Source organism: Macaca mulatta, chromosome 5, assembly GCF_049350105.2.
Source record: "Macaca mulatta isolate MMU2019108-1 chromosome 5, T2T-MMU8v2.0, whole genome shotgun sequence".
Taxonomy (NCBI): Eukaryota; Metazoa; Chordata; class Mammalia; order Primates; family Cercopithecidae; genus Macaca; species Macaca mulatta.
This window is the reverse complement of record NC_133410.1, coordinates 151,862,603-151,885,125: the sequence shown is the minus strand read 5'-3', so window position 1 is coordinate 151,885,125 and position 22,523 is coordinate 151,862,603. Positions and strand designations below refer to the sequence as shown.

Sequence of the window (22,523 nt, the reverse complement as noted above, 5' to 3'; positions counted from 1 at the left end):
TTCTTAGTGTATACTTAGTGTGCACTAGAAGATGGTTCTATTCTGGTGAAATGCTGTGCTACTTTACACAGGTAACATATCTACTAAAATATTCCTATTTCAAATAGGAGTTTAGAAAATACATTCTACACATCTTTTTGTCTATCAGTTACTGGTCTAGATATCTACCCTGCAGAAATACTGGCATAGTGCACATATAAGGGGTTTATTATAGCATTGCTTATAATAGTGAAAAGAGCAGAATTAACCTATGTGGCAGAGACTGGCTAGATGCATCTAAAGCCTGTTTCCACTTCCTGGCACGAACTCAACCACATTTCTCAGCCCTTTTGGTGGTCTGTATGACTATGACCAGATCTTGCCAAAAGAACTTGAGTAGGAGAGATAAATCACTTCCAGTCCAAGCAAGGCACGGAAGAGTGGGTGTGGCTTCACCTTTTCTCTTTCTTCCTGTCTGCTGGGTAAGGAAGAAGCCTGAGGCTTGAAGGGCCATGGTAAAAAGAACATGCCCTGTGACACTTGGGATGGTGATGTGAGTTCCACCATAAACTTTACTACTCAAAATTTCAGCATTGTTTGTTTTAGGTGTTAGCCTATCATAATTAATAAAAGCTGATATACATCTAGAGGAATGACTTAATAACTTACGCTTACTTCCATATTATGGACGGCTATGTGGCAGGTTGCAAGCACTGGGCAGATTTTTGATCCTGTCATAGAAACATCTCCAAGATATGTTGGTAAGCATTAAAAGCATTTCACAAAATAGTATGTATAGAATCCCACTTACAAACACCTGCCTTCTCAAACTGTTTGTGTGTATGTGTATGAGAACGCATACATAGAAAAATAGTTAAAAGAATACTGGACTTGAACAAAGGGGACCTTCACATTTTGCTTTATCTACTGTATTATTGGAATTTTTAATGATAAAAATATATGTATTATTTTTTAAATATAAAAGACAAAAAATTGTCCGGACATTTTTACAGCCTCGTTGTAAGGCTCAATTAATATAATAATCATAAAAATTATTAGGAGAAGTGCTAAATATATACCAGATATTTTTATTATGACAAACCTTTTCAAATATCTCTTGCTAAGATGTCTACTTAGATTTCTAACCAAGCTATAATTTTTTGTACCATAGGAACATTTTTCAAAGTTTCAGGTTGCTAGGCTATCTCAGCTGCTTATTAAAGAATCACTGTGGTTACAATTTGAGATGCCTCCTATCCTCTCATGCTTTTTGCCTCACTCATTTTCCTCTCCCACTCAGTTCTTCTAGAGAGCAAATATTATTAGGGGTAGGGAAAGAGTTCTCGTTCCTCTGAGAGTGGCATAGAAACTTTTTCCCAATTAAATAAAAAAGATGCATAAATGGGGTTAAGAAGTGCTCACGTGACAGGAGTTTTCAATTGTCTGCTTTGGAGAGAGAGGTGGTAAATAATGAGGATGTAACAATGTCAGAAGGAGCAGCAGATAATTCTAGTTGATTGGGAGACTTGAAGGCAAATGGAAGTTATTCCTCTAATTAGTTTAAATAGCAGTTAATTCAAAGGCAATTGGTAAGTAGATCAGAGCATAGGTATAAATGAAAGTCCCCAATAAGAAGAAACTAGAGGAAGTAGCATGGACATGCATCTGAACTGGCCTGGGTTTGAATCTTGATTTAGTTAACTACATCATGTGCAATTTGGCAGGATAAAATGTTTTTCAAATACTTAAGACTGTGTTTGATACCCATGAGGCACTCTATCAGTGTTTTTAAAAATGGGTTTTTAAGAACTGATTTTAATGAGTATTACACTTAAAAATTATTGTTTATGTCACTATTCTGCTAAACAACTTTCTGTTTGTGAGGGTCATTCTCTTTATATGCATGTATCCAGTCTCTGCCACATAGGTTAATTCCGCTCAAATTCCCAGACTCAGGAGATCTCCTCACCTCAGCCTCCCGAGTATCTGGGACTACAGGGATGTGCCACCACACCCAGATAATTTTTTTTTTGGTAGAGACAGGGTTTTGCCATGTTGCCCAGGCAGGTCTCAAACTTCTAAGTTGAAGGCATCTGCCTGCTTCCATATCCCAAAGTGGTGGGATTACAGGTGTGAGCCACCACACCCAGCCTCGCCAATTTTAGTTAGTAGGAAATCTTAGGACCTGAGAGGAGGAGAAGGAGGAAGGGAGATTGAGAACAATGAAAGGATGAGGAGGAGTTGAAGGAAAGAAGAGGATAAAATGGAGAAGGGTATTAGGAGGAAGAATGGGAGAGGAAGGGGATAGAATAAAGTGAAGGAGAAGGAGGAGAAATAAATGTCTTTAAAGTCACTTTTATTTGCGTGTCTAGATCACAAAAATGTTTTTTGTTCAATAGATAATAGGATAAAATTATTTCTCTTTTTAATGTAAAGTTTTTATGACAACTTTTACTTTTACATTGTCTGATTAGTTGGCAACTTACTCCCAGAAGTAATCTATCAGTGGTATTATTATTTGTACTGCTACCTATTTTATTAAAATTTAAATTTTCTTTGACTGTCCTCGCATTAATTTGCTAATCACATAAAAATATCTATGTATCAATATTTTCTGCTAGAAAGTTTAGAAAAGGTATGGTTCAAATGTATTGACATATTGATAAAAAGAAAAATTATTAAAAGATTACATTTATTGTTTTTTTATTTTTTCGTAGAAGAAATTATTTCATTCCACTTGAGGAAAGTAAAGGATACATTCATTCTTTGCCTGGAAAAAGTGATTTTTCCCATGGGACTCCAGGCCCTGCCTGGCGAAGTTCTGGTGGCAGATGTTAGAGGAAGCTGTGGCCCTTAATGGCCCAGAGAGCACAGATATTTGGCTGGAAAAGCACTTACATGATTAACACATTTCCTGTAGCAAAAGTTCAGAAGTTCTTTTTATCCTGAAGATCATTCTGGTGTCTAAGAAAACATTTATCATTGAAGATAATTTGAATTTGCTAATTGAGCCCTAGGCCAATTGTTTTTTTTCACACAACTGAGATGAGAGAAATTGGAAGCCAATCTCAAGTACTCCTTGGCCACACTCCCATCCTCATACATGGTGAGATCTTTTAAAATTCTCTCCAGGCCTGATGTGTCAAAGGCCATAACTATCCCTAAGGCCAGCATTTGTGCAGTGGTTTTTCCTCCTGTCCATATCCCTAGGAGTCTGGGCCACCAGCCACCTCCACCCCTCCCCGTCCCTCTGTGCTACAGGCCACTGACTCCAAGGCAGCAGCAGGCTCTTACCTCCAGCCCATCCACGGCACTGCTTGGCAGGGAGGAGGACCAGGTAAACTGCAGGCCTCTTCCCTCAGGTATCAGGCCCCATGTTTTGATGGCCTTTCGATGGCAAGGGTCACCTCCAGCCCCTCCATGAAGCATTTGGTCCTTTAACATTACGAGCTACAGTGTATATAGAGTGTTATTTTAGGGACACACTCTCGTGCTGTGACACTACAGTTCCTAAGAACTGAGTTAAGGAAGCAGCAGGGAACACCCTGTGCCAAATAGTACAGGAGCTGCTACTCTCAGCAGCGCTGGCCTGGCGACTGCGCAGCTTCAGATAGATATCCATGCTGGCGCCTCAGCAACAGGCACCCATCCTCCTCTGCAGATGCTGGCCAGCAAGCGCTCCTTCCAAGGAGGCCACCTGGGAGAATCTAGGGAGCCTCTGTGGAACTGGGCAACGGCTCTGTGTGCGTATGCTTGGCTTGAGACGTGCCTGCGTGTCAGACTAAACAGCTCTAAAAGGACAGGGGCAGAACTGCCCTTTATTCAACAGTGCACAGTTTGGACTTGGGGCTTTTTCAATTCTAGAAGTGGGATTGCCTCAAAAAGACTAACTGATGAGGCAAACATGAAGTAGGGCTTGTTGCAATTGTAATTTGTCATTCTCTAAAACAGGGATCACATGCCAAGACTATTCCACAGCACCTTTGCCAGGGAGACAGAGAACAACCCTTCTCAGAGCCAGTTCCTGCTCCCCAGCAAGTAGGGAAACTGCGACAACCAGACAACCCACACCAATTACAGGGCCTCCCACACTACAGGTCCCTTGGTCGAGGCCATTCCTTTCTCTCCAAGCATATCCACCTTGGGGACCCACACAGTGCTGCCGTGAAGACATTGCCAGTCCACTAAATGTCTACAAGAAATAACCATCTGTCACATGTAAATGCCTTGCTGCTGATCCTCTCTGGATAGAAGAGGCTAAGGGTGCTGGTGCTTTTGATCCTGGAGGCTTGGGTTGGGTGAGGCCATTCCTCAGGGTCACTGCAATTGAGAACACTGTGGTGACTTCTGAAACGTGTCCATCCTTCCCATGACATAAAATGCAGCACCTCTAGGATGTGGCCGGTGACAGCTGATGCACTTCAAGAGCCAATTGCAAAAGCTGGGCCGGTTCTTTAAAAACAAAGCTTAGTTCCCTGGCTGGGTGGTCTGACTGAACTGGCTGTCTGAAGAGGTTGTGGTTGTCTCTGGAATCACTCACCTGGGGATTTGCCCTGGCATTGTACTCATTGCCACGGAACCACTGGGGACAGGAGCTGTGTTCATGCTATTAGGTGTCTTGCCAGTAGCCTGTATTTTAAAATAGACCAAATGAAAGATGGGTAAAACAATCCCAACTAGAAGCATGATAAAAAAGACATTCCATCACTGAGTTCCACAGTCTGCACCATTTGTTGGCATCTTTGGAGGAGCTGGGAGCAATTGCTGATAGGAGAGTCTCTATGCAGTAACTTTCCCATAAAAAGATTTGTGACTGCAATGCACGCTCAATATTCTGGTCAGTCTCCTTAAAGAAATCCATCAGTTGACTGGCCTGGGCATCAGTGTCTGTGGCTGCTGTCTGGATTTGGCAGTTCTATGGTCACTTCGGTCTTTGCAAATGGGCTCAGAAGGGGTTTTAGTTATTTGTGGGTCTCTATTAGGATCCTGTTGTTTTTCACTGGAATCGTAATGGCGTGTAAGTCTGAAAGGTCAACAACTCTCATGAAGTTGTTGACCTTGATATCTGCGACTTTGCAGCTGTACTGCAAAGCTAGCTTGTTGAGGCTGTCCTCCTGGGCCAGCCCCTGTTGCAGTGGCACTAGCACCTGCTCCTGGCTGGTGGGGCTGGTAGATACTGCTCTTCCGGGCTCCTTGTCCAGGGCCTCAGAACTACAGGGTGTGAGGGTGAGTCTTCCTCAGAGGAGGCCCCATTGGCATTCTTTTTTTGTTTTGTTTTTTGAGACGGAGTCTCGCTCTGTTGCCCAGGTTGGAATGCAGTGACATGATGTCGGCTCACTGCAACCTCTGCCTTCTGAGTTCAAGCAATTCTCCTGCCTTAGCCTCCCCAGTAGCTGAGATTACAGGCATGTGCCACCACACTTGGCTAATTTTTGTATTTTTAATAGAGACAGGGTTTCACCATATTGGTCAGGCTGGCCCCCTCTGTGAAAGGAGGGGATTCCTAAATGGAAGCTCACACAAAAATGCATGTGGAACAGTCAACCCCAAGGCTTGTAAGGGTGGGGCCCCAACATTCCACAAAGGCAAGACCTCAGCCACGGGGGGCCAGCCCTGGACAGTCAGGGTCACCACCCGTCCAGCTGCAGAAGGGTCACCCAGGAGCCCGGGGAATGGTGGCCTGGCCCCAAACCAAGGAGTGAGGCAGGCTGGGAGACTGAGACCACACAGACCCCCAGCCAGGACTGTGGACCTCTCCTCCAGGCCCGGTACCTCAGCCAAATTTAAATTTATATTGTTGGAACTGTTAGTGACAGAATATACAGGTCTTATATAGGTTGGTGCAAAAGTAATTGCAGTTTTTGCCATTACTTTTAATAGAACTCCTTGAGATGCCATGGTTTGTGATTCATTGGTTGCATTGATTATTTCTCTTGTTTTCTCAATTCCCCATGCCACACAAGAACTATTTTATATGTGTTTGTTTATTAATATTAACTGTACCATTTACCATTGCTACTTTATGTGTTTAGGTTTGTTGATTAAATGTTCAAAAAATTTCTGTATGCTGCCCAACTTGATCTTGCAAGTGATTACTGGTAGGTAGTGAAAGTCTGACTGTATAACTTTTCAGTCCTTTTCACATTTGTAAGAGAAGTCTACACAATTATTCCTCATTAATATAAAGTTAGAAATATTAAGAATTCTCATATTTGAAGATAACATAAATAAAGTACCATTTGAAGAACTAAACTTGTAAGTTCACTTGGGTACTACTATTAGTGACCTTCACTATCACACCATTTGATGTGGAAGTTAAATTGCTACCTTAGAGTCAAAAAATTTCCTTGATTAGAATGCATCTGCTGGAATACAACTCAGCATCTTTGGGCCAACAGCACATTGTAGAATGAATAAAGAAAAGGCAAATGTAAATTAAGGGTAACAACATCAGCCATATGAGCACAAAATGTTATGGTGAAACTCAAGTAAGAAAATAGGCCAGGCGTGGTGGCTCATGCCTATAATCCCAGCACTTTGGGAGGCCAAGGCGGGAGGAGCACTGTCTCTACAAAAACTACAAAAATTAGCTGGCTGTGGAGGTGTGTGCCTGAAATTCCAGCTACTCGGGAGGCTGAGGCATGAGAATGACTTGAACCCAGGAGGTGGAGAGGTTGCAGTGAGCCAAGATCTCACCACTGCACTCCAGCCTGAGTGATGGAGTGAGACTCTGTCTCAAAAAAAAAAAAAAAAAAAAAAAAAAAAAAAAGTGTGTGAAAGTATTTTGCAAACACAATGCATGTAAGTCTTGATAAACAGGGGTGATGGAAGATATTTCTGATGGCCTATAGGCAACTCAGAGGCATTTTCTTTCTTCTAGAATCTTTCCTGTTTAGTGGAAATTGGATGCCTGGAAACAAAATTTTCAGAATCCTGGCCAGCAGAATTCTGGGTTAGATTCTATCATTGAGAAGCGTCTGTATGTTATTTGAAAGACTAAAGACTGCTTCAGCAGCAGTGGATAGATTCATGAGGAGCAATCTGAGACAGGCCTTTTTGTAGAGGTCTCTGGGCATTTACTTGAATATCACCTACCATGGAGCAAGAGCACCTATGTTCATTGCCAGCTATATCTTGCAATGCTTGTAACCTTTGAAGTTTCTGAAAGCCACTGGTGACCCCGAGAGTTAGTGCTGGCTTTTTCTGACCTTCATTCCACCAGTCCTTCCACTGATTTTGTAATCATCAAAGTTACCGGATGTAACATCCTGTTGCTTGAAACAGGTAAAATGAATTTTGCTTTTCTGAATGAATCTTGGCTGATTTGGGAAATAAGTTTTACAATCAAATACAGGACTATTTAAGGCATACAAGTGCAGATTTCTTACATGCATATATTGCATAGTCGTGAAGTCTGGGCTTTTAGTGTACCCATCAACTAAATAGTGAACATCGTACCCAATAGGTAATTTTTAAGCCCTCACCTCCCTCCCATCCTTCCACATTTTGTAGTCTCCAGTGTCTATAATTCCACTTTGTATGTCCATGTGTACCCATTGTTTAGCTCCTACTTGTAAGTAAGAACATGCAATATAGGTTATTTCCCTTAAGACAATGGCCTTCAGTTCGATCTGTGTTGCTGCAAAAGACATAATTTCATTCTTTTTATGGTTGAGTAGTATTTCATAGTGTGTGTGTATAAATAAAACATTTTCTTTGTCTAAAATATAAAAACATTTTCTTTATTCAGTCCCCTTTTAATGGACACTTTGGTTGATTCCATATCTTTGATATTGTGAATAGTGCTGCGATAAACATATGGGTGCAGGTATCTTTATTTATTTATTTATTTATTTTGTGACAGTTTCACTCTTGTTGCTCAGGCTGGAGTGCAGTGGTGCAATTTTGGCTCACCACAACCTCTGCCTCCCAGGTTCAAGTGATTTTCCTGCCTCAGTCTCCCTAGTAGCTGGGATTACAGGCATGCGCCACCACACCTAGCTAATTTTGTATTTTTAGTAGAGATGGGGTTTCTCCATGTTGGTCAGGCTGGTCTCGAACTCCTGACCTCAGGTTATCTGCCTGCCTTGGCCTCCCAGAATGTTGGGATTACAGGCGTGAGCCACCGTGCCCTGTGTCAGGTATCTTTTTGATATAATGACTTCTTTTCCTTTGGGTATATACCCAATAGTGAAAATGCTGGATTGAATGGTAGTTCTCATTTTAGCTCTTTGAGAACTCTCCATACTGTTTCCATAAATGTTGTACTAATTTACATCCCACTGACAGTGTATAAGCATTCCCTTTTCTCCACATCCTCACTAATACCTGGTTTATTTTTGACTTTTTAATAATAGCCATTCTGATTGGTATAAGATAATATCTTATTGTGGTTTTAATTTGCATTTCCCTGATGATTAGTGATGTTTATTTTTTCATATGCTTGTTCACCATTTGTATATCTTCTTTGAAAAATGTTCATTTCCTTTGCCCATTTTTTAAATGGGGTTATTTGTTTTATTTCCTTATTGATTTGTGTGAGTTGCCTGTAGATCCTGGATATTAGCCCTTTGTCAGATACATAATTTGCAAATATTTTTTCTCATTCTGTTGGTTTTCTGTTTACTCTATTGATTGTTTTTTTTTTTGCTGTGCAGAAGCCTTTTAGTTTAAGTCCCATTTGTCTATTTTTGTTTTTGTTGCATTTGCTTTTGAGGACTTAGTCATAACGACTTTGCATGGCCATTGTTCAGAAGAGTTTTTCCTCGGTTTTCTTTGAGGGATTTTTATAGTTTCAGGTATTATGTTTAAGTCTTTAATTTTATCCTAAGTTAATTTTTGTGTGTGGTGAAAGATATAGGTCCAGTTTCATTCTTCTGCATATGATTACCCAATTTTGCAAATACCATTTATTGAATAGAGTATCCTTCCCTATGCATATTTTTGTTGACTTTGTAGAAGATCAGTTGATTGTATGAATGTGGCTTTATTTCTGGGTCCTTTATTCTGCTCCATTGAGATTTGAATGTTTATTTTATTTTATTTTTACCAGCATGGCTATGGTAACCATACTGTTTTGGTTACCATAGCCTTGCTGTATAATTTGAAGTCAAGTAGCATGATGCCTCCAGCTGTGTTCTTTTCGCTTATGATTGCTTTGGCTATTCAGGTTCTTTTTTGGTTCCATATAAATTTTAGAATTGTTTTTTCTAATTCTGTGAGAAATGACATTGGTAATTTGATAGGGATTGCATTACATCTGTAGATTACTTTGGGCAGTTTAGTCATTTTAACAATAATGATTCTTCTAATCCATGAGCATGGGATGTTTTTTCCATTTGTTTGTATAACCTATGATTTCTTTCATCAGGGTTTTGTAGTTCTTGTAGAGATTTTTCACCTTCCTGGTTAAATATACTCCTAGTTATTTTATTTTTTATTTGTAGCTACTGTAAGATTGCATTTTTGACTTGTTCCTTAGCTACATCATTATTGGTGTATAGAGTCCTACTGATTTTTGCATGCTGATTTTTTTTTCCTGAAGCTGTACTGAATTCATTTATCAATCTAAGTTTTTCGGTGGAGTCTTTAGGGTTTCCTAGATATAAGATCATACCATCAGTAAACAGGAAGAGTTTGACTTCCTCTTTTCATTTTGGGTGCCTTTTATTTTTTTCTCTTGCCTGATTACTCTGGTGAGGACTTCAAGTACTATGTTGAATAATAGTGGTGAAATTGGGCATCATTTCCTTATTTCTACTCCTTAGAGGGAATGCTTTCAACTTTTTCCTGTTAAATATGTTATCTGTGGGTTTGTTGCATGTTGCCTTTATTATGTTGAGGTATATTCCTTCTATGCCTAGTTTGTTGAGGATTTTTATCATTAAGGGATGCTAAATTTTATTGAATGCTTTTCCTGCATCTATGAGATCATCATATGATTATTGTTCTTAACTCCGTTTATGTGATATATCACATTGATTTGCAAATGTTGAACAGTCCTTGTGTCCCTGGGATAAATTCCACCTGATCTTGGTGTATTATCCTTTTGATGTCTATTGGATTGATTTGTTAGTATTTTTTGATGATTTTTGCATCTATGTTCATCAGTGATATTGGTCTGTAGTTTTCTTTTTTTGTTGTGACTTTGTCTGGTTTTGGTATCAGGGTGATATTGGCCTTGAATAATTAATTGGGGAGAATTTCTTTCTCCTGGATTTTTTGAAATACTTTCAGAAGGATTGGCATAAGTTCTTTTTTATAGGTTTGGTAGAATTTGGCTGTGAACTCATCTGGTCCTGGGTTTTTCTTTTGATAGGAGATTTTAAAATACTGATTCAGTCTTGCTACTCATTATTGGTCTGTTCAGGAGTTTTATTTCTTCCTGGTTCAATCTCTGGAGGTTGTATGTTCCAAAGAATGCATCCAATAAAAAGCCATTTAATCACATTCTCTTAGGCTCTGTTTCAAATTATAATGCCCACAAACACCTATCTATCTTTTATCTTCCAACATCACCATATCGGCGTAAGGCAGGCAAAATGAAGTTGACCCACAGTCAGGCTTTATTAATATGATCTAGTTACTGTTTCTTCCTTTCCAAAGGTAACTGTTTTCCCCTTTGTACCTGGGGTGATTGACAGTGAAGACATCCAATTATAACATTTTCTTTTATATTTGGGAAATTGGGAGAGTATTTGGGATATTTTACATTTGTCTACTTGAGAATAGACAAAGTGGCTAGCACTCAGAAATTCTCATGATGTTGTGAAAGTATCATCAATTTAAATTTTCTCCTGTTAATTTTAACATGTTTATTATATCTAGGAGTATTTCTATTGATTTCTTTTTTCTCCTGGTTATGAGCCAAATTACATCTAGTAATTTTTTACTGTATGCTACACGTTTTAAAAATCACGTTGAGAGTCTAAATTATGTTGTTTTTCTTTACAAAGTGTCAATTTTTATTTTGGCAGAAAGTTGATTTATTGATTTGGTGATTCTTTAGAGTGATTGTTTTCAGCTTTGTTTGTGTGAGTCTACAGAGGCCCTGCATTATGACTAAGATATGCCCTATTCCTAAGTTATGGCTTTTCTGATGTCACATAAAAAATAGGTTTAAAAGATATTGATGCTTAGAAAGCTGTATGAAGTCTATGAGTGCTCAGAATCTCAGCATTGTATGTTCTCTGGAATCTTTATTCAGCTTAAAGACTTCCAGTAGTTGATCCCCATCAGGCCTTGCAGAATTCCACCCTGTGCATACACAACTAAGGATCTGACCAAAGACTCAAGATAATTTCTAATATATTTATGTATTTCCTTCTTTGCATAATCTCTTCCTCTCTGGCACCCTGTTTAGCCAATTCTTACTGTTTCAGCAATCCTTAACTCTAATATTAATATTATACATTCAGCAAGACTGATTCAGGTTATACCTCTATCTGAGGCAGTTTGAAAGTGTGCATAGAACAAAAACAGGAGTAAAAGTAGAACTTGTGTTATGTGTTTTTCTTCTCCCAAAGATCACTGTCCCATGCTTTCTTTTGTCTAATGCTTGAAAACATCCACCTCATATATTTGCTCTGCTTTGTTGCTATTTACTGCAGGAGGGTAAACCTGATACCTATTAACCTATTATGGCTGAATTTCCAGATAACTTCTAGAAGTAAATCATAACTTTACCTTGTGCCATTCTCATGTGTAAATGTAATACAAGGAAGTTGTGTATCTTGTTAATAGCATGGAGATGAATCTAAAATCTGAAAGCGATCAAGACCAAAATAAATTGAGCCCAAAATACTAGATCAGGCCAACCTTGATGAACACCCTATTTCTGAATTTCTAGTTATAGGGCAATATAAATGTTTCCATTGTTAAATTCAATTTGAATTACATTTTCTGTTACTTGTAGGCAAATAATTTTAATTGATATAAGCCCACACATACATTTTTCAAATTATAAGTTAAATCATATTCTAATGAACTGTGAAAAATATTCAGATTATTTTTATACTGAGTTTTTAATATGTCAAACATTATATGAAATAAATGCTCCATTGGTTGGGGCTGAATACAATAGAGACTTTTCATAAAGTCACATTTATGCTAATTAAATCCTCAATGCTCAACATTACACAAATATTTACATAACACTCTGGTAAACAATGACAAAAAAATAAAAGCATGAGTTTGTGTCTGTGAGCACTTACATATATATATATATGTCTAGAGAAAGTTCTATAAAGACTAAAAGAAAATGCCAAAAGAAGTTGCTATGGGTGGTAGGATTACAGGCTCTTTTTACTTTTTTTAAAGTAAAAGTAAAATTTACTTTTAAAATTTATTAGTAAAAGTAAAATTTACTAATAATTTACTATACCGTTTGAATTTTTTAAAAAATCTTATGCTTATAATATACTATGTTTCCAGCACTGTGATAAATGACACATACTAATTTTCTCTTTAATTTTCACAACAAAAGATAGGATTATATTATTCTCAATTTACTGATGAGGAAATTGAAGCTTTTATTTTAAGTAAATTGTTCAAGATGAAACAATGGAGGAGGTATTACATTGTAATTAAAAATAGGAAGAAAGTCATTCTTTTTTTTTTTTTTTTTTGGCTGGGCGCGGTGGCTCATGCCTGTAATCCCCAGCACTTTGGGAGGCCAAGGCGGGCAGATCACAAGGTCAGGGGATCAAGACCATCCTGGCTAACACGGTGAAACCCTGTCTCTACTAAAAAATACAAAAAATTGGCCGGGCATGGCGGCGTGTGCCTGTAGTCTCAGCTACTTGGGAGGCTGGGGCAGGAGAATGGCGTGAACCTGGGAGGCAGAGCTTGCAGTGAGCCGAGATCATGCCATTGTACTCCAGCCTGGGCGACAGAGTGAGATTCTGTCTCAAAAATAAATAAATAAAATAATAATAATAATAATAATAATAATAATAATGCAGGGATACATTTAGTGAATGGAAAGATGCTTCTGATATGTTAAGTGACAAAAAGCCAGTTGAAATGCAACTGTCTCAGGAGACCCTCATACCATCCTGGTTATAGACTGGCGAGGTTTTTAATATAGAACATGTGACAATCTTTCTTCTCCTGGGGGAAAAATGGGACCAATGAATTAACATTAGCTTTCCTAATAGGCTCAGTACCCTAACAGTTTAAGAGAAGATAAAGGGTCTAAAAGATCTGTATTACAGCCCTGTCTTCTAGAGTTTTGGTTTATAGTTCTTTTACTGATTTTATTAGGGAAAAAAAAAATTGTTCTTCAGTGCTTCAGTGAAGCCAAGAAAAAGAAGGTACAATTAGATGGGAATATTATTCTGCTTTGTAGAAATTTCCAGATTGTACCCACAAAGTTTGACTATAAAACCCCCCTTTTTGTCTTAATATTTATCCCGGAAGAGGTCTAGATGACCTGCATGTTTGAAAGAGAAAGTCTCACTAGCAGATGGTTGAAAAGCAGTTTAGGTAATATCTGACCCAAACATCTGACCCGTCCTTAGGTCATGACCCAAGTCATGACCTTGGGTACAAAATAGACAGACAAATCTGACTGAGCTCTCTCAGTATTCTGAAACCTCTGTTTCGTTGTTTTGAAAATAAATTGTCAAAGAAGATAACCTTGGTTTTGGCAAGAATCACTTGTTGCTTCTGCTAATCTGTGTTTATACTTTGTTCTCTAATGAATGCATATTATTTATGTAATAAGGCAATGTATTATTTAAGAGTTTTAGGATTGTAGTGAGTCTTAGTTATTATCTAGTTCAAATTCCTTTTCCTCCTTTACAGTAGAGTAGCATGAGGTCTATTGATAGCAAATATCTGTCTCACATGGAATTAATAGTGCTACTGCTTAGTAGTGCTTTGCTAAAGACTTTGGCTGACACACTCTCTAAAAATTTATTTATTTGTTACATAATACATTTTTTGCACCCTTATCTGAGAGCTTCTTCAGATTTTTTTTTAAATAAAGGAGAAATCTGAACAATTGTCATGTGAGTTTGAAATCTGTAGGCTCTATTAAAGCATTTTCTTTTTTTTTTTTTTTTCCTAATTGTATGGAGATTTCAGTGTCAGATATTTAGCGTGAATATTTTGTATCATTTTCTTCTTGCTGTTTAAAAACATTTCTGCTCTAATCTCTAGCCCATCCAAAGACATATTTTGCATCTTTTTCATTCTTACAGGTTGCATTGAAGTGATACTTTTGTTTTCTTTCGTGAATGAGATCTTCCAATATAAGGATTGTTTCTTTTGAATGGGGATTTATCTCAGTGGTTTACAAACTCTTAAAAACTTTGCAGATTCTGGCTTTTGAAGGTCAAGTACTCTTTGTACAAATAGCATTTCACTGAATGAGATCTTTGTTAACTTTATTTAGTATTTTTTCACCTTTAACTTCTCTTGGCAGCTTTATTATGATACATGACAGTTATTTTCTTAGAGGGATCTAAATCACAGCATTCACATACAGTTTTTTTTTTTTCTTCATGAAGATTTTCTAAATTTAAAAAGTTTTTGTTTCACTGTCCACTTTTGCATCTTTTATATGTGTACTATTCAGGATTTTGTTTGATTGCAAGAGACAAAAATCCTGGTCAAGAGTTGCTTAAAGTATGGGGGTTTCTTTTTGTTACATAGAAGAAATACAATGTGTATAAGTTAAGTTACTCAAGCATGTCATCAAATACTATGGCTTTTCCTATATTTCCACTTGACCAACATTTATTGGTTGCTTTTTCCTCATGGTTACAGAATAATCGCTGAATAAATTCTATCTAAAACTGAGTGAAGTTTTTCGATTTTGGGTTTGTTTCTCCTTTAAGGAAACAATGAACATTCAGTAAAGTGGGGGATAGATTTCAGAGGAGGTGTCTTGAAAAGGTGTTTGAGAGGGTGTAGAGATTGGTGAGAACTGTCTTCTTTTTTCCATCTATCTTTTAACTTTTTCTTTCAATCCAAGCCTGACCTTTGGTACCCAGCTCCCTATCAGAAACAGGAAGCTAATCTCTGGAATATTGATGTCTACTGAAAAGTTGGAAACAGCAAGGTTGGATCTTAATCAATCATTAAATGGGGACCTTTTGGGTCCAGACTAGGTAATCATGAATGATAAATATGTCTCACAAAATCCTGTAATATTGATGTTATCTAGAGCCCCATACCATTTGAAGATCTGGTTCAACATGTCCTGAACCGCCAGTTTACAGCTTGTGAGAATCTTCTCCTGATTTCTGTGAATTCCTGTGAATTCTTAATCTTACTTCTTGTTTCCTCTTTGCCTTTTTGCACTTGAGTTTATACTTCTGCACTTTTTCTTTTAAACCTCAAATTTAAAGATGAAGCCAAATTCTGCACGGTTTTTCAGAAAATTCCAATTCAATGTTTTATGAGCTCAATGTTGATATAGCTTGGATATTTGTCCCCGCCAAATCTTATGTTGAAATTTATCCTCAGTGTTGGAGGTGGGGTCTGGTGGGATGTGTTTGGGTCATGGAGGTGGATCCCTCGTGAGTGGGCTGGTGCCGTCCCAGTGGTAATAAGTGAGTTCTTGCTCTATTAGCTGACATGAGAGCTGATTCTTTAAAAGAGCATGACAACCCTCCCCTCTTTCTTGTTCCTGCTATCGTCATGTGACATGTTGACTCCTACTCCCCTTCCATCGTTATTTGAAGCTTCCTGAGATCCTCACAAGAAGCAAATGCTGGTGTCATGCTTCTTGTATAGCCCTGGTGAACTATGAGCCAAATAAACCTCTTTTCCTTATAAGTTATGAAATATCAGCCTCAGATATTTCTTTATAGCAACACAAAAACAGACTGACTATTTACTATAGGTCTTAGGGACTTTTAATATCTATGATTTAGCCTTATATGATTTTCTGGCCTCATGCTTGATACTGCACGGTCCTCTACAAGTCCTCAATCAAACTGGGAGAGTAATTCAGGCTCCTACCTCAGCTGCTTTTGTGGGGAACAGTCTCACCAGGCAAGCCCTTTTCCCAGATTTCCACAAATTTTTGAAAATAAATCATTCTGTAAATTGATAAATCTATTAGCTAGAGATATTTTTGTTGATTTTGATAGAAGCCAAACTCAAAGTAATTAGGGAAAAATGGGACTTTATTAACTCATAACACTGAAATATCTAGATACAACATTGCCTTAGAGTTTGAGACAAATCAGAAAAAAAAATATATTCTTGATACGGCCATGAGAGTTCCTTTTCCTAGTATTGCTTCACTCGCAGATAGGCTATATTTTTGTTTGTTTCATATGGTTTTATTTTAAAATTGTATTTCTTGAAATTGTTTACATTTGTTGGATTTTATGCTAGTTGGGAATCTTACAAGTTTTCTACCACAGATCATTTAGCCCCAGGACCTGCTATTGACCAACTGTGTGGTCTGGATCAAGTCACTTAACCATATCTGTTAAATGGGAATAATATTACTGGTCTCAGAGGATTTTTAAAAGATTAAATGAGTTGATTCATGTCCTAGTTTTCTTAAAGTTTTTAATTTTAATTTTTTAATGGATATACAGTAGGTATATATGTATTTATGGGGTACATGAGATATTTTGATATAGGCAAACAATGTGTAATAATCACATCAAGGTAGATGTGGTATCCATCACTTCAAGCATTTATCATTTCTTCATGTTATAAATATCTCAATTATACTCTGTTATTTTAAAATGTAGAATAGATTACTGTTGACTGTGGTGACCCTGTTGTGCTCTTAAATATTAGACCTTATTCATTCTATCTAATTATATTGTTTGTGCCCATTAACCATCCCCACTTCCTCCCCATCTACCTATCCTTCCCAATCTCTGGTAGCTATCATTCTACTGTCTATCTCCATGAGTTCAACTGTTTTAATTTTTAGCTCTCATGTATAAATGAGAACATGCAAAGTTTGTCTTTCTGTACCTGGCTTATTTCACTTAATATGAAGACTTTCAGTTCCATGCCTGTTGTTGCAAATAACAAGATCTCATTTTTTTTAATGACTGAATAGTACTCTATTATGTATATGTACCACAAATTTCTTTAACCATTTGTTTGTTGATGGATACTTAGGTTGCTTCCAAATCTTGGCTATTGTGAATAGTGCTGCAATAGACATGGGGATGCAGATATCTTTGTTATACTTATTTCCTTTCTTTTGGGTATATACCTAGCAGCGGGATTGCTAGATCATATGATAGTTCTTATTTTAGATTTTTGTGGAACCTCTATACTGTTCTCCAGTGACTGTACTACTAGGTTACATTCCCACCAACAGTGTGTGAGGGTTTCCTTTTCTCCATATCCTCACTAATATTTGTTATCGCCTGTCTTTTGGATCAAAGCCATTTTAACTGGAGGGAGCTGATATCTCATCGTAGTTGTGATTTGCATTTCTCAGATGCTCAATGATGTTGAGCACTTTTTGAAAATACCTGTTGCCATTTGTATGTCTTCTTTTGTGAAATCAAATTTTAAAATCAGATTATTAGATATTTTTTCCTATGGAGTTGCTTGAGCTCCTTATATATTCTGGTAATTAATCCCTTGTCAGATGGACAATTTGCAAATACGTTTTTCCATTCTGTGGGTTGCTGTTGATTGTTTCCTTTGCTTTACAGAAGCTTTTTAACTTGATGTGATCCCATTTGTCCATTTTTGCTTTGATTTCCTCTGCTTATGGGGTATAACTCAATAAATCTTTGCTTTAACCAATGTCCTTGAGAGTTTCCCTAATGTTTCTTTTAGTAGTTTCATAGCTTAAGGTCTTAGATTTAAGTATTTAGTCTATTTTGATTTTGTTTTCGTATATGGTGAGATATAAGGGTCTAGTTTCATTCTTCTGTGTATGGCTATCCAGTTTTTCCAGCACCATTTATTGAAGAGGCCACCATTTCCCTAAGGTCCTTGGCATCTTTGTTAAAAATAAGTTCACTATAACTATATGGATTTATTTCTGGTTTCTCTAGTCTGTTCCATTTGTCAGTGTGCCTGTTTTTATGCAAGTATCATGTGGTTTTGGTTACCATAATTCTGTAGCATAATTTGAAATCAGGGAATGTGATTCCTCCAGTTTTGTTCTTTTTGCTGAGGATGGCTTTGGCTATACTGGGTCTTTCATGGTTCCATACAAATTTTAAGATTATTTTTTCTATTCCTGTGAAGAATGCCATTAGTATTTTGATAGGAATTGCATCAAATATGCATATTGTTTTGGGTAGTAGGGACATTTGAACAATATTAATTTTTCCAACCCAGGAATATGATATATGTTTCCATTTTTTTGTGTCCGCTTCAATTTCTTTCATCAGTGTTTTATAGTTTTTATTAGACAGATTTTTCACTTCTTTGAATAAGTTTATTGCTAGGTATTTTTATCTTATTTTTAGCTATTGTGAATTAAATTACTTTATTCATTTCATATTCAGATGATTCACTGTTGGCACATAAAAATGCTACTGATTTTTGTGTGTTGATTTTGTATCCTTCAACTTTACTGAATTTGTTTAACAATTTTAACAGTTTTTCTTTTTTCTGGTGGAGTCTTTAGGATTTTCCAAATATGAGATCATCTCATCTGCAAACAAAGATAATTTGATGTCTTCCTTTCCAATTTGGGTACCCTTTATTTCTTTCTCTTGTCTGATCGCCCTAGCCAGGACTTCCAGTACTACGTTCAATGATAGTGGTGAAAGTGGGCATCCTTCCCTTGTTCCAAATGTTAGAGGAAAGGCTTTCAGTTTTTCTTCATTCAGTGTAATACTAGCTGTAGGCATATTGTATACGGCTTTTATTATGTTGAGGTATGTTCCTTCTATACCCAGTTTTTGAGGGATTTTTATTATGAAGGGATGTTAAATTTTATCAAATGCCTTTTCAACATTAATTGAAATGATCATGTGGTTTTTGTCCTTCATTCTGTTGATATGATGTATCACATCGATTGATTTGCATATGTTGAACTATCCTTGCATCCCTGGGGTAAATCCCTCTTGGTCATGATCGATGATCTTCATAATGAGTTCTTGAATTCAGTTTGCTACTATTTTGTTGAGGATTTTTACATAAATGCTCATCAGGGATATTGGCCTATAGTTTCTTTTTCTGATGTGTCATTATCATGTTTTGGTTTCAGGGTAATACTGGCCTCATAGAATGAGTTTTGAAGTATTCCCTTTTCCTCTAGTTTTTGAAATAACTTGAGTAGGAGTGGTATTAGTTCTTATTTAAATGTTTATTAAAATTCAGCAGTGAAGCTATTGAGTTCTGGGCTTTTCTTTGTTGGGTGACTTTTTATTATGACTTTGATTTTATTACTTGTTATTGGTCTATTCAGGTTTTAGACTTCCTCATGATTCAATCTTGGTAGGTGGTATGTGTCTAAGAATTTATCCATTTCTTCTAGGTTTCCCAGTCCTCCAGGGGAATGATTCCAGCTTTTGTTCATTCAGTATGACGTTGGCTGTGGGTTTGTTATAGACGGCTCAATATTCAAGTATAAGAAGGTTATGTAAGCAGAGTCATCCCAAATAAGACTACCTCAAGACATTTAATAAGCAAACTCCCAAAGATCAAGGATAAAGAAAGGATAATAAAATCTGTAGGAAAAAGAAACAAATAACATAGAAAGGAACTCTAATATGTCTGGCAGCAGACTTCTCAGTGGAAATCTTACAAGCCAAGAGAGAGTGACATGACATATTTAAAGTGCTAAAAAAAAAGAAGTTTTATCATAGAAAAATATATCCAGTAAAATTATTCTTCAAACATGAAGGAGATGTTGGATTTTTATCAAAGGCTTTTTCTGTATCTACTGAGATGATCATAGGGTTTTTGTTTTTAATTATTTTAATGTGGTGAGTCATATTGATTTATGTGGAATCAACCTTGCATCCCAGAGTTAAAGCCTACTTGATTGTGGTGGATTGACTTTTTGATGTTTTGTTGGATCCAGTTCCGTAGCACTTTGTTGAGGATTTTTGTGTCCATGTTGAGGAATTCAGCCATTTCCTCTAGATTTTCTAAAATGTGTGCATAGAGGTGTTCATAATAGTCTCTGGGGATCTTTTGATTTCTGTGAGATCAGTTGTGATGCCATCTTCGTTATTTCTGATTGTTCTTATTTGGATCTTCTTTTTGTTTGTTAGTCTAGCTAATCAGCTATCAATGTTGCTTATTCTTTTGAAAAATCAACTCTTAATCTCATCGATCTTTTGTATGGATTTCTGTGTCTCAATTTCATTCAGTTCATCTCTGATTTTAGCTATTTATTTTCCTCTACTAGCTTTGGGGTTGAATTATTCATTTTATTCTAATTCCTCTACTTGTGATGTTAAGTCATCATCACATCTTGATGTGAAGGCATTTTAGTACTATACATTTTCCTCTTAGCATTGCTTTAGCTGCATCCCAAAGGTTTTGGCAGGTTGCATCTCTATTTTCATTAATTATGTATGTATATTTTTGATTCTATCTTAATTTTATTGTTCATTCAAGAGTTATTCAGAAGCAAGTTGTTTAAGTTCCATGGTTTTGTGTAGTTTTGAGAGACCTTCTTGGTACTGATTTCCATTTTTATTGCACTATGGTCTGAGTATATGCTTGTTATGATTTTGAATTTTTTGAAAGAGAGAGCTTGTGCAGAGGAACTCCCATTTTTAAAACCATTAGATCTCACGAGACCCATTCACTGTCATGAAAACATCATGGAAAAGACCTGCTCTCATGATTTAATCATCTCCCACTGGGTCCCTCCCACAACATGTGGGAATTATGGGAGCTACAAAATGAGATTTGGGTGGGGACACAGAGCCAAACCATATCAGTTCCCAAAGTCCATTGTGTCATTCTTAGGCTTTTACATCCTCATAGCCTAGCTCCCACTTATGAGTGAGAACATACAATGCTTGATTTTCCATTCATGAGTTACTTCACTTAGAACAATAATCTCCAATTCCATCCAGGTTGCTGTGAATGCCATTAATTCTTTCCTTTTTATGGCTGAGTAGTTTTCCATTGTGTGTGTATATTTTTTTCATTTAGCTGGGACTTAATTAAACTGAAGAGCTTTTGCACGCGAAAGGAACAGTCAGCAAAGTAAACAACCCACAGTAATGGGAGAAAATCTTCACAATCTATGTGTCTGACAAAGGACTAATATCCAGAATCTATAATGAGCTCAAGCAAATTGGCAAGAAGAAAACAAACAATTACACCAAAAAGTGGGTTAAGGACATAAATAGACAATTCTCAAAAGAAGATATACAAATGGCCAATACACATATGGAAAAAAGCTCAACATCACTAATGTTTCTATGTTTTGCACTCCCTTAAAGACCTTTCATAATGGTGGTCTGGTGGTAATAAATTCCCTTAGTGCTTGCTTGTTTGAGGATTTTATTTCTCCTTCACTTATGAAGTTTGGTTTCACAGGATATAATATCTTTGGCTAAAATTTCTTTCTTTCTTTCTTTCTTTCTTTCTTTTTTTTTTTTTTTAAGAATGCTGAAATAGGTGCCCAGTCTCTTCTTGTCTGTGGAATTTGTGGAGTTTCTTCTGAGACTTCTGCTTCTAGCCTGATGGGGTTCTTTTTGTAAGTGAACTGACAGTTTTCTACTGCTGCCTTCAGGGTTTTTTCTTCTGCACTGACCTTAGTAAATCTGATGACTATGTGCCTTGGGTACGGTTGTCTTGTGTCGTAGCTTAAAGAATCTGTTCTATTTCTTGAATCTGTACAACCTCATCTTTAGCAAGTTTAGGGAAATTTTCACAGACTATATCCTCAAATATATTTTCCAAGTTGCTTATCCTCTCTTTTCCTCTCATTCAAGAATGCCAATGAGTCACATCTGTAAGCCCAGCACTTTGGGAGGCCGAGGAGGGCAGATCATGAGGTCAGGAGATCGAGACCATCCTAGCCAATGTGGTGAAACCCCATCTCTACTAAAAATACAAGGAAAATTAGCTGGGCATGGTGGCATGTGCCTGTAATCCCAGCTACTTGGGAGGCTGAGGCAGGAGAATCGCTTGACCCAAGAGTCAGAAGTTGAAGTGAGCCCAGACTGTACCACAGCACTCCAGTCTGGTGACAGAGTGAGACTCCATCTCAAAAAAAAAAAAAAAAAAAAAAAGGTCTCTTTACATAATCTCATTTCTTGGAAGTTTTGTTTATTTTTAAAATTCTTTTTTCATTACTTTTGTCTGAGTTGATTTGAAGAACTGGTCTTCAAGCTCTGAGATTCTTCTTTTCAACTTGAACTATTCTGCTGTTGACACTTCTGATTGTATTGTGAAATTCTTGAAGTGATTTTCTTTTCAATTCCAGAAGTTCACAGTTTGATTCTTTTTTAAAATGACTATTTCATCTTTCAGCTTCTAGGTTGTTTAGCTAAGTTCCTTGGATTGGGTATCAACTTTCTCCTTTATCCCAATGAGCTTCTGTGCCATTCCGTTTTGAAATCTATGTCTGTCATTTCATTCATCTCAATCTTGCCAAGAATCATTTCTGGGGGACT

At 37.1% G+C, this 22,523-nt stretch overlaps 1 pseudogene; it reads right to left on the bottom strand.

The window, feature by feature from the left end:
* Positions 1-4,446: 4,446 nt before the first annotated feature.
* Positions 4,447-22,523, bottom strand: part of LOC114678116 (lysM and putative peptidoglycan-binding domain-containing protein 4 pseudogene) — a 36,485-nt pseudogene continuing 18,408 nt past the window's right edge.